Source organism: Serinus canaria, chromosome 3 (assembly GCF_022539315.1).
Source record: "Serinus canaria isolate serCan28SL12 chromosome 3, serCan2020, whole genome shotgun sequence".
Classification (NCBI taxonomy): Eukaryota; Metazoa; Chordata; class Aves; order Passeriformes; family Fringillidae; genus Serinus; species Serinus canaria.
In genome coordinates this window covers 68,240,162-68,252,941 of record NC_066316.1, presented here as the reverse complement: position 1 = coordinate 68,252,941, position 12,780 = coordinate 68,240,162, and positions in this window count along the sequence as shown.

The following is a 12,780-nucleotide window of genomic DNA, read 5'->3' as shown; positions in this document are numbered from 1 at the left end:
TCTGAGCAATCAGAAAACATCTCTTCACCTTCCAGGTCTACAGTTGCAAATGTGAAGTTGAAAAGTTTAATCAAGGATGTGTTTCTTGCTAATTCTTCTTCTAGGCGTTAGTTTGTGCCTTCATTGTTTTTATGGACTCTGCGTTCGGGCTGATTCAGGACTAGATGTCTCTGATTATATCCCCTGATATTTTCCTTCTTTTACTTTTTCTTTTCTTTTTCAGTGATTTGGCTATTAGCTGTGCTTGTAGAAATAGAGGTTGCAGTTCATAAAGGCAGCTAAAATCCTTTCCATGCTTTCAACAGTTTGTCACTGACTGAAATTGCAGCAAGGTCCAAGTGCTGAGGGTGCAATCCCAAAATACCCTTCTAGGGCCACTTCATCACTTCCTTATAAGAGGAGAGGCTATTCAGAAAAACCCTGAGGAGACATAAGCACAAAGTGTCTCTTTCCCCCCCGCCTTTATCAAAGGCTTGCCTCTCACAATTGTCTCGGTTCTCTCCTGTTGTCCCTTGAAATCTCCAACAGCTCTTCACCGCCACGCTCATGCAGGGAGCTGCAGACATGGAAACATTCCCAGACCCCGCCTGTATTCTCAAGGATAGGAGCGTGTTCCAGGCTGAACATCTCTGCACAGCTGTGTGTCAGCACACAGGGACAGGCAACAGAGATGGGCCAGCTTGTTTTTGGTCACAGCAGGAAGGGGGAGGCATTTTGAAAGAGCATCACTTTTCCCACAGAATTCCCTGAAGCTGAACTTTTTTATTTTCTGTTACAGCATAAGTTTTCCAGTGTAAAATAAAAATATTATTAAAGCACTGTCAGTATTACAAAGTGTTTGGTGTGGTATGAATTTTTTCAAAGGAGCTGTTTACATTGAGCTGATTATTAGCTCAGTCTGTAAATCCCCTGAAAAATATTTATCATCAGTGTAAGTGCTGTAACTTGGGGAAGGATACAGTTGCACTCCTCATAAGCATAACATGTTTTTCAGCTTCTAATTATGGAGCAATCACAACACCCCTATAAGGAAATTAATGGCTTTGATATTTGTATGTAATTAATATTTCTCTATTTCTCAGTTCCTTTTTTGTTACTGACTGAAAAAAAAGAATTGCCAATGCCTTTCAGTGCTGTGATTTTAGAACATTCATTTGCACTCAGTTTAGGGTCATTTTGCACATTGTCCTGTTTGTAACTCATCAACTGCATGAGCAGGAGCACGAGCAGGAAGTTTCCAGTTCTCATCTATGCTGAGAACTGCTCCTGGTGTTCTGTGTTCTCAGCCTTACCCTACCTCAAGGGGCTGTAGTGCAGACTCATGCCAGCCACTTGCTCTTTGAATCCTGACTCCAAGAGTGTAAACATCCTCTTTGCTGACAGTCTGCTTCTTGCCAACATGGTTGTTAAGCTTCCTCACACTCATGCTCCCTTCTTCACTCCCTCATTCCCTTTTCCCTCCTCTGCTTTGTAGTTTATGCTGGCATGCTATACTCCATGGTCTCCCTTTCAGATAGTCTTCCAATAACCTCCAGGGGGGTTTGGAGACTTGCTATTTGCTGTAACATGCCTAAAAACTGTTGCTCTCTCTTCAGGCTGGGCAGAACATTCTTCATTTCAAAGGACACCAACACAAAAGGAGGTTGCAGCTACAAAGGCTATGATGGAGTTTTAACTCTGGAAACCTGATGGCAGAAGGAAAGTGCAGACATTGCTTGGTCTCTGTCTCATCAGGAAAAACTCACTTGTAAGGACACTGATATCTAGTAGCAAGTCTTTCTCACGTGGAGTTTTGTGGGAATACTGCTTTGAATACAGTGGAAATAGCATCGGGCTTAAAATGTAAAAACATTTCTAAAACTTAAGCATAAAAATGTTCTAAAACCTGTGATACATGGCCATACTGTATATGCACATTATTTTCCTCACATTGTACAGCAGCGCCATGTTTAACAGCAGCAAGGTTACAGTTTAACCAGGGGCATCATTCCAGTGACACCCTGAAGATTCTGCAGAATATAGATGTCTTTTGCTGGCAGTAAAAGTATTGTTTTCAACCTATATTAGGCAAGAATAACTGAAATAATACATTACAAAGCCTATCTTTCATTTACTTAGTTTCCTAGGAAATGCAACCAATAAAATCAATTTCCATCAGAAAAGTATTTTTAGAAGAAGTGGCCTCTTCCCTGGCCAGACTCACAGCTCTCCAGTCATTGCTTTCTGTGCACTTTGCCTTTCCCACTTTCTTCCTTTTCTCTTCCTACCTTGCCATCTGAAAATTATTTCTTTTCTGTGCTCATCTGGGCAGAGCACAGTGGCTAGATACCAAAGCCTCCATTCCTAGGTGGGGATGTAGGCAGGGAAGAAAGTCCATGTGGGAACCAGATGGAAGCAAAAGCAATTACCCAGAGTCCTGGTGCTGTGTCTGTGGGCACTACCTTTCATGGCAGGGTGAAAGAAAGCCTCATCTTCTCCCTCAGTTGACAATTGACAATTTTGTTGACTTTCAGACTGTAATTTTGAGAGTCTGTTCAGGTGGTCCATGGCCAACACGAAGTCAGTGGGTCCATGGCCCTGGTCTTTATTGCTTCAGACCACAGAGCAACCAACAGTGCTGCAAGGTGTGATCTTCTGCATCAACTAAACACAAGGGGAGTGTGAAATACATGTTTCCCTGACATCCTCTGACACAGGGGTCCCAAGTCAGGGGTTTTTTAGTTTTCCAGATTCCAGCAGGAGTGTGGTAAAATTGTTCTCCCCTTCCTTTTTTCACCATGGCTTCTACTCATCTGCCTGGTATTAACAACTCCCATGCTTTCACTCACATATTTACACTCTTTTGTCCCAACATCTCCCTGCTGTTCTCTATCTCCCTGTCAAGCAGTGCTGGCCTCGTGTCCCTGGGATATGCTGCTGGGGAAGGCAGATTTTTCTGAGGCACACTGAAGTGTCCCTGTCCTTAACTCAAGAGCTCTTTGCTGTATTCTCTCTCCCCTGTCCACCTGAGGAGGGAGGTGATGGAGTGGCCTTTGGTGGGCAACTGGTGTCCAGGCAGAGTCAACCCACCACTGTGGGAAATTTCAGTAGAACCCAGGAGAAGTAGTCCAGGTTAAGGATGAATCATCAAGAGTTAATGACAGAAATTGCATCTATTTTTAAGATTACACAATAGGAAAATACTGGCCTGCATTTGGTTTGAATTTGAAGTGGTTTGGCTTACTTTTCACTTATTTTGAGCTGAAAATGTGCTTATTTTAGAGTATTTATCCTGCAGAATCTGTGACACTTTATCCATCATCCATTGTACACAGTGCACACAGGCATTAAATTACCAGAGCATACAACCTGTCACAGTCCCTGTGCATCTTCCTCTGAAATGTATCCCAGGATTGTGCAGATTTATGAAACACTCAGAGGTACATGCATCTGAGGCTGTAGTTGTGTTTCCAGCTGTCTTCTCAGCAGCAGTGTAGGTGGCAGTGACATCCATTATTCTTCCCTGACCATTTCCAGAAACCTGATTTTGGTTGCTATGCCTTTGCTGAATTTCACTCTTTGGGCTGAATTTTTTTAGGGCAGGACAGCAAGAAATTTAAGAGTTGTTGTTGTTTTCACGTTGCTGCTTCAACATATGTTACTGTCTGCCAGGAGGAAGACAGGGTCCACCCTTTATATATATATTAGATATATGATATCATACACATATTAGATATTGTATTTATGCTGTATTACAATACACTATCCGGCACTATGCTGTAATAGAATAAGTTTTTTAATGTGTTTATATAATTATAATCCAAACTAGATAAACCCTTGTTTGCCCTAGCACTTTAGGAGAGGAGCCAGATGGGCAGCCTTTCAATGGGAGAGTTCTGTTTGTTCATTTGGGCGAGTCTTGCATCATTGCTGGAAAAGGAAAGAAAAGCCATTTTAAGATCTCCCTCGTGTCATGTAGCCTTGATTTGGATCCTGAGGGCTCTGTACTATGGGTATTTCTGTCAATGGTGCTGCCTAAATATCTACAAACGAGCATGCCCTTAAGTGCTCTGTTGATGGGAGGCCAGAGCACTTGGCAGCCTCCTGGGCTGAGCCTTCTCCCTCTTCTGCCTTTCCTGCAAGGCACAGAAAGAGCTCAGCTATGTCCTTCAGTCAGAAGTATTTTAAAATATTCAAGAGAGGGGAGAGAAGGAAACCAAACCAGCAATGGGAACACCTTAAAGGGGGACTCCTGTCTCCTTTATCCTCCTCTGACCACCTTTATGTCCTAGCAATTAGGCTGCTCTTTGACTTAAATCCAGCAGACCGGGGCCATGACTGAAATCAGTGTACATGCTCACAAACTGACTGAAAGTAACTTGAAGATGACTACAGAGAAGGCCAAAATCCATCTGAACTCCAAAGATGCACATCATGGTCCTGATGGCCAGGCCAGTGAGTATATCCTTTTCTTCATACACTGCTTCGAATCCTGTTCAAATGGAAGAAGGGAATTTGACTATTTTGACCATTAGAAGAAATGTCCAGGCCCCACAACAGCTGCATTTGGCGTGGGTTGGGTTCCCTGAACACCATGCATGTATTTCTGGGGATGATTTTCCACATAAAGAGGCAGGAGCACTGCCAGGTGCAGACCTCAAAGGCACTTAATGCAATGCACAGTGTGCAGTGAGAGCTTCAAAGGATGGAAGCATCAAAGAAAAACTTCTGCAGCTGCTGCTGACTGCAGCAAATAGATGAAAGGACAATATGACAAGGCTTCTCCTTATTTTTTATTTCTTAACAAGGTATCAAGCAACTGATCAAAATTTTACCTGCATTGAAGTGATGGACTAGACCACAAAAGACTGATATTTTTCCAAGCTGACTGTGTGAATTGATTTTGAAGCCCAGTTCTTAAAGCACTGCCCTGGCACTGTAAGAGAAGGGGGTGCACTGGCATCCCTGGAAATGTGGCAGGGTTGCCACTGAAGAGCTGTTGAGGGAGGTGCTGTCAGCCCTGTTACAGCAGGGAGGGACTAGCAGGCTTGCACCTATCTAATAGAAGGGAAAAGATGTCCAGGATCAGACTTTAATAAGTTTATTCAGCATCTTTTGAACTCAGCTGCCCTATTGAACTCAGCTGCCCTATTTATGCTTTTTTTTTTTTTTAATATCATGGACTTGGAAAAAATAGCCTTTATTTAAGTGCTTATATTGAGCCTTATCAGCACTGCATGTTCCAGCATTAAGGCATTGAAAGGGATATTTGATATGAGATGATTATTTGCTAAGCCATCAGGTTCAAAAGAAGATTTTTTGGAAATAGGCATGACCTGAGCTGTTTTTTAAGTGACCTGCAAACATCTTTTTAAAACTCAGCAGCTTTGCCTTTTCACAGTATGCTGCCTCATATTCACCAGGAACTGAGTTTATTTCTGAGCACTGATGTCCTCAATTGTTGATGTTCAGCAACATAATTTTCTGGGTTTTTCAGGTGGCCTGCCTGTGACTTTGTGAGACTCAAACATATTTAGGAATTGATAACATCATAAACTATATCATGTTGGTTGCAGTTCAATCTTCCTTTTGAATTTTGTATATGCTAGCAGTCAAGAGTATTTTGTGTGGTTTTGTTCTAAAAATAAATGACTGTGTAATGAAAGGCATTGTATTTAGCATTAAATTAATGCTAACAGTAATTAAAATGCTTTCCTGAATTCTTTAGCTTGGATTTTTGGTGACTCACCCAATGCCTTTCACTCTGTATCTGGATATTTTTGGAGCATGGATGAATTCCAAGTATGAAATCTCAATTTAGACAGGACAAAAAGCATAACAGCAGGTGGGGGAAGTGACCAAAACAAAGGCAAATTTATATCCACTGCTTTGATGAAGAGGGTTCCTTCTTTTCTGCCTCAGTATCTTGACTCCCTGCCCTCAGGGAGATGAGGGTGTTGGGGCAGCCTGGTTTTTCACACGTGCTCTGGAGTGAGGATTTGCAGCTCCCCTCCTGGTGCAGCCAGTGCTGCACTACTCAGTGACCATGTCATGCAGCAGGACTAAAAATGTTTGGAGTCCACAACTTCACGGTGTGATTAAGGTGGTGGTACCTGTGTGGGGCCTACTGGTACAACAGAGTTATTTTATGAAGTTCCTTCAGTGTCCAAACAAATTCCACACCCCTGCTTCCTTACCCACAATATGATCTGAAATAACTTTGATTTCTTAAGCAGAAAAACTTTCATATCTTGATTTTCTGCCGAGCTTTGCAAATGGCTGAAGTGTGATCTGTGGGAACTTGATGGCACAAAGGAGCCAGGGGAGGGCTGGGAGCAGGCCGTGGGAGAGCATAGATGGAGTTTGCTGTCTCTTGACATCTACTGCCCAGGGGGAAATCAAGTTACCCCCATGCCAGAATTTCAGCCAATGCCTTGAAAGTGCAGGGGCAGCACAGCACAGGTTCCCCTGTCACCACAGTGGGGTGGTGGGGGAGAGCCAGTGCCTCCTGTCACTCTTTCACTGCTCTGATAAGAACAGGGGCAATGAGGGTTATGAGGGAAGGACTAAATCCCTGCCCAGGGGTGCACTGGTTGTCCATCTGCAACAGGCTGTTGAGAAGCAGCTCCTGCATTTGGAGAGTCCAATGGGGTAAAAAGCCAAGTGTCCAAGCAAACAGAAGGTTTTCTGTGCCAGTCACCTTTGCATCACATTCCTGCCCTTGCTCATCAACTATCCTCTACAGTCACCCAGCTGTTCACTTCCAGCACTTTTTAAAAGTCCATGGTGCTGCCCAGGAAAGGAATAAAAATGAAGTTGTGTCTTAGAAATGGAGGCATCTAATGCAACCCAGGAGAGCATCACTGGACTGGCCACACTGATAATGTCCAGGTCCATACTAGAGGCAGCTATCCTCACAATTACAGGTTAGGTCAATTAGATTGCTTGCTGGTTAGAGTAACCCAATTGTGGCTTAACAGTGAGTATTGTTAGAGGAAGGTGAGATACAACAAACAAAGAAAACACCATTAGAAGGTTATCAGTGCATAAAAAAAGGCTTGGGCTTACTTTGGACACTGCATGCAAACTCAAAACCAGCAAAAAGTCATTTCAAATCCACTAAGTGATGCTTCCCTGGAAATCAGCTTCCTGTCTTTTTCAACCCAGACCTGGAATCTTCCCCCACTCACAGAGAAAGGCAGCTGCTGGTCATGCCATGGGGATGTGTGGGAACACAGAACTGGCTCCTCTCTTAAGTTACATTGGATACTTTCAGATAAACTGACAAAGATTAATTTTTTTTCACCTTGAGAATCCAAATTAATTGAGAGTGTTGTCTGATCTTGATGATCTACAAAATATCTTTAACTAGAGATAACTCTAACCATTTGGGCATTTGAAAATAAATATTTCTTTGCCTTTAGATAATAAACACAAGCAAAAGCCATATTAGCATTTTAAATATCAAAAAGATAGCAAGCATCGTTTTTGGGGAGCTCTTACAAAGTAACTGGGTTTTTACATCTTTTGACTGCCATGAGGAATTCACAACAAGGTTTTCTGAAATACTTAGATTAAATACCAAAGTTACTAAACATTTGAGAATGGTATCTGAGCATCAATGGTGTTGTCCTTTCCCTCAATTAATAGATTTTTGTGAGATACCTCAATGTAAAGTGCCAGTGCTTTGAAATGCAAAGAGGAGGAATGCTCTCTCTGAAGTTTATTTGGCTAATGTGTAACTGCAAATAGCAGAAGGTCAATAAACAAGAAGAGCTTCAGGGCTTACGGAAATCACTGACTCATGTTTGATGATACAGAGGTTGCCCAAAAGCCCCTGGGTCTGGGATGAAGCAGGCAAAACACATGAAGTTCAGCGTGCAGCATCCTCCCACAGTGCAAAAGAAACGTGGATGGGACAGAAATGTTGCCACAAATCCACTCCTCTGCAGGGAGCACACAGGGAGAGGGGCTCTGCCTCCCTTCTGGTACCACCTGCCTGCTGAGAGGTGGCTCTGAAGGGCGGAGAACAAAAGAGGAGTCTTCCAGCCTCCCCTGGTAGCATCCCCACTCCCAGCTGTATCACTGCTGTGAGATTGGACCCTGTTGTTGTGGGGCTGTGCTGCTGAATTTTTTTTTGGCTGGTCAGTCAGTTTTTGGGTTTGTGCCTGTAAAGTGAAAAATCAGGATCTTGCAGTCACTCTGGACCTCACATACTGGATTGGCTTCTCATGGGGATCTTCCTGAAGAGCAGGACTCTCTCATTCTCTTTCTCTCTGTATGCATGGCATGCAGGTGTGTGTGCATGCATGTAAATAAGGCCTAATAATGTCATTAAATTAATTCCTCCTGTTGCTAAGGGAACACACACCACTGACTGAAGAGTGTGCAGCAGAAGTAGGTGCTGTGGCTAATATCAGAGCAGACCTTTGGGTTTATCCTCTAAAACTTTGGGGTTATTTCCCAAAGCAGACCGCGAAAAAATTTGGCTGGAGCTCCTGAGGCTGGGAAGTGCAAATTAGGATCTGTCGATCTTTTCCCAGCTCGCAAATGAGCCAATCTTCACACCTAATATCAGCAAGCCCCACCTGGCACAGCAGCCTGTGCCTGGGGCTGGTTCCCAAGGAGATGAGCAGTGGGCTGGCAGGAGCAGGCAGTGCTGAGCATCTGAGCATTGGCTCCTTCAACACCTCCCAGTGATCCATTGGCCTGAGGGAGTAAAATCAGACCCACCCGAGGAGCAAAGGCTTGCAGGGCAGCCAAGGATCCCAAAATCACACTGCCCCATGACAGGCAGGGTTTTCTCCTGAACTGGCTGTGCTTTCAAATCAGAGTCCCCTCACTGGATGGCAAAGGGGCACCAAGCCAATGGGCAGGATTCCAAAGGTGTCACGGTACCAAGGGCCTGGTGGTGAGGAACCCTCTGCTTTGACCACCACCACTGCCTGCCAGGTTACTAGAAAATAGCAACAACAACAGTGATAATAGTTAGGAGATGTCAGTGAAGGCACAAGCTTTGTTTCCCTCTACAGCCACTTGCTGCAATCTGACAGCCAGTCCATTTTTGACCCCGTGAGCCTTGTTAATGCCACATCACAAAAGTTCCTAGTGTCACACAGTACCAAACCACACACTTTGGAGAAATCCAAGTGTATTTTTCTGCACAGAGGGGTTGGTTCCATCCCATAGATGTCTGATCCCATAACAGAGGGAAAGAAAAATTATCTAGAGTGGTGTGTCTTCTGAGAAGCCATGCTAATGACATTACTTAGGTTTCCAGCATATGATTCTTAGCTGCCAAAGCTATCTGCACATCATTTTTTTAACCAGGATGGCTTCTCCCCAACAAAACACGCTGTAGGGGGTTTCTTTTTGGGTTCGGGCTTTTAGTTTAGTTGTTTGTTGGGTTTTTTGAGGGTTTTTTTGAGTTTTACCTATGTTTCTGAAACTGCATCTGCAGGAGCTCCCATAGAATGATCTGAATGATATCCAGTTGGCAGCAACATTTCCACTGTTAAACTCACAGCCCCAGGCACCACATTACACTTTGGAAAACTGGCCACTTTTAGAGCCCTGAATATACATCTGAGTGCTTGGTACTGCTTTCTGTTTGCACAACATAAATGTCAACACAGCCTGACCAGGGGTACCTAGGCAACAGCTAATTTTGAGGTCAGTGATTAACTCTTCTTTGTCAGAGTGTAATTTACCATCAAATTATCTCCAGCTGAATATAGCATTTCTGGATTAAAAAAGGTCTTCTTGCTATTTTAAGACACTGAGAGCCTTCATTAATGGTGGCAAGTAACGTTTGCTGCATTTTCTCCTTTTCCAAATACAGATGTTCATGACAGGAGCAGTCTCCTAGGGACAGTGACCCCTACTCCAGTATTCCCAAGAAGAGGAACCGAAGGCAGAGCTCAGCCACTGCACACCATGATGCAGTGTTTGTGGCCATAGAAGGGAGCAATACATTTTTATTTTCCATGGCACATATACACACTTTCTTGATAAAAAGTGGATGCTACCAATATATCAACAGTGTAAATACTGATGCTCACCTTGGGCTTTGCTCTTTCCCTCCCTACACAGAGCACATTGCTACCTTCAGCTCTTCAAAATCCCTTGTTTCTTCATTAACTTCCAGCTAGTGACCCAACCCATAATTTTGAGTTTAAAGCTCTCCATATCCTAGCACTGTATTTCAAACCCCCATTTCTACCTCACAAGGCTTTTTGGAATCCACAGTGAGAAACCTGACATATTAGAAGGCCCTTCTACTGCTCATGACAAGAAGCAGGCCCTTCTGCAGGGATTACAGAGGTGAAACAATCATCCTTCTGCCTGGAAAACTATCATCTGTGATCTACATCAGCATGAGCATTTTTATGGAAGACTCCACAGCCATGGACATCACACCACTGGCTCCCTGCATTTGGTGCTGCCAATTTGGTGCTGCTGAGCATGGGTTCCCCTGTGGGAAGAGGAGGAGGAGAGCAAGTTGGATGTATTGATTTGTCTGTGGATTTTTCCCAGCCTTTCCCAGCCTTGGGAGATGTAATCATCTCTGCCCCTATGATCTGCCTGGTAAACACCCTGCAATGCTAATAACTTCAGCCTTGCCAGCTCTACCTTTGGTTTTACTATTGTAAAGCTGACATCACCAGGGGGAAAAAAACACCTACAAAAATAGTTTCCTGAGAATTTGCAATCCTCTGTTACTGACACAGCTAAATATTCATCAATTTGTTTCTTGCTGGCAGGCACCCAGGCTGTTGAGCAGTAACTGGCTTGTTTTAGACTTGCTTTAATTTGTTCTCTTAGAGGAAATGTCTTCTCTAAGGTTTGCCAAGCTGACAAGTAAAGAAACATGAAACTATATTTGTATCTGGAAGACTCATATAACATATGTTAAGAACAAAACTTTAAAATAACAAGGGTATACATATGTAGATGCTATTGGTTTACACCTAAGTTATTAGTGTCTCTGGGTAATATCTAATTTGATATATAATATATTTGGCTGGGATGTATGGATTTGTACCTGTGATTTCAAATTTGCAGGCCAAGCACTCAAGGACAGCATTCCCACTGGCAGGCAGGGACTTTGCTTTCTCCCCATAACATGCCCCACTGCTGAAGGTACAGCCTTCCTCTCTGAAGAATGCTGAAAGCAGCAGCTCTTTGCCCACTTTCCTGCCATTAACAGAACAGATCCCACCTGTTTTACTATGCCTTTTTAGAATGCAATCTTCTCAGATGCCTGGGATTTCTTGTAGTTTAGTGACTCAAGGCCACCCAGTGTTTCTTGGCTTCCACCTTGTAATTAGGGAAATTAGTTGAGCCCTAGAAGAAATTGCCTATGGAGATCAGACCAACTCCATCATAGAAATGTTAAGGATAATTTTAAGGTTTTTGTTTGTTTTTTTTTTTTAGGGCAAAATGAAAAACCAGCTGCAGGGGATAGCTGAGTACAGTTCATTTTGTACTGAGGCTGTGTGGAGATGTACCAGAGTGAGCACAGGAAAGAAAACCTAGAGCCTCACAAGGTGAGTGAAGCTGCAGATTTGGTCCTGCCTCAAAACCAATGTTTCTGTATTACATGCAGTGGCTGCTTGATGTGGCTGTTGGCACAAATTGTAGGTGGGGCATCATTCATTCCTGTGGGAGATGTGGGGCAGAGAACCAGACTTCCCCTACCATTTCCATAGGGACTTGTTCAGTCATTACATGAGTATCTAAGGGGCTGTGTCTGGGCAAATGTTTTCTCCTAGATTTTATAAAAATGCCCTGCTTGGGTCTCTACAAACAAAGACATGAGTACCAATTTTTGGGAAAGTGTTCTAGGGCAGATCCTTCTTGGGCAGAAGCATGGAACTGCTATCTCAGCCTGTCCCTCTGGTTAGACCCATGGTTGAGCTTATTCTAATCTCCACTTGGACCCTATTCTGAGCTCTACCTACTCAACAGATCCTCAGCACTGGGATTCCTGGCTTAGAAATAGATCTTTTCCCATTTTGTTCCCCTATTGTTCCCCAAGCCCTTTATAGGGACTGGCCCACAGAGCCACGTCTGAGCTGCAGGCAGGGAAATTACCCAGGGGTGATGATGGGGCTGCCTCCTTGCAATTTCTAATAAAGCAATTTCAGAGAGGAAGATGGGCATAGTGCTTTTTCCACCATGAAATTTATTTTTAGCTGGCATTCTAACATCAGGAAAAATTGTTCTCAAATTCACTATTAACTTTAATGAAAAATATCTATCTACACCCTTCTGTGTAGCCACTGTTCATCAACTTAGAGGAACACATGGAACAACAGAAACCAGTGTTTTTAGTTATTTTAGTGAAATAAATTTGCAGTTTCTTTTTACAAAGCTGCAAAACAACATTTGTTAGGTGAACTCTGGACTCCCTCTCTTAGATGTGCAATTTTAAGGCCAGTTTGAAGCCTTTCAAAAACTTTGGCAAAAAGGTTTTGAAAAAGTTTAAAAGAAAAAGAACAATAAAAGACCTTGTTCTGTTGCACTTGATGACACATCTAGTGATGAATGACCTTTGTTGCTGCTGCTTTCTTTCCATCAACAGAACAAGCAGGGCAAGGAAGGAAAGGTTGCAAAATATGTGTATTTAGCTTCAGCTGATTCATCACTAATCTCTAGAAATAAATAGAGTGGACCAGAGGCTAACTTTTCCAATAAGTGTAAGGAGTTAGCATACAAACCCACGTGCAGCTCTTTCCACATCCAAAGTTGCTGGCCTAAGTTCCTCCTTTGGAAGCTAAGCCAGCTCCTCTGCCTCAG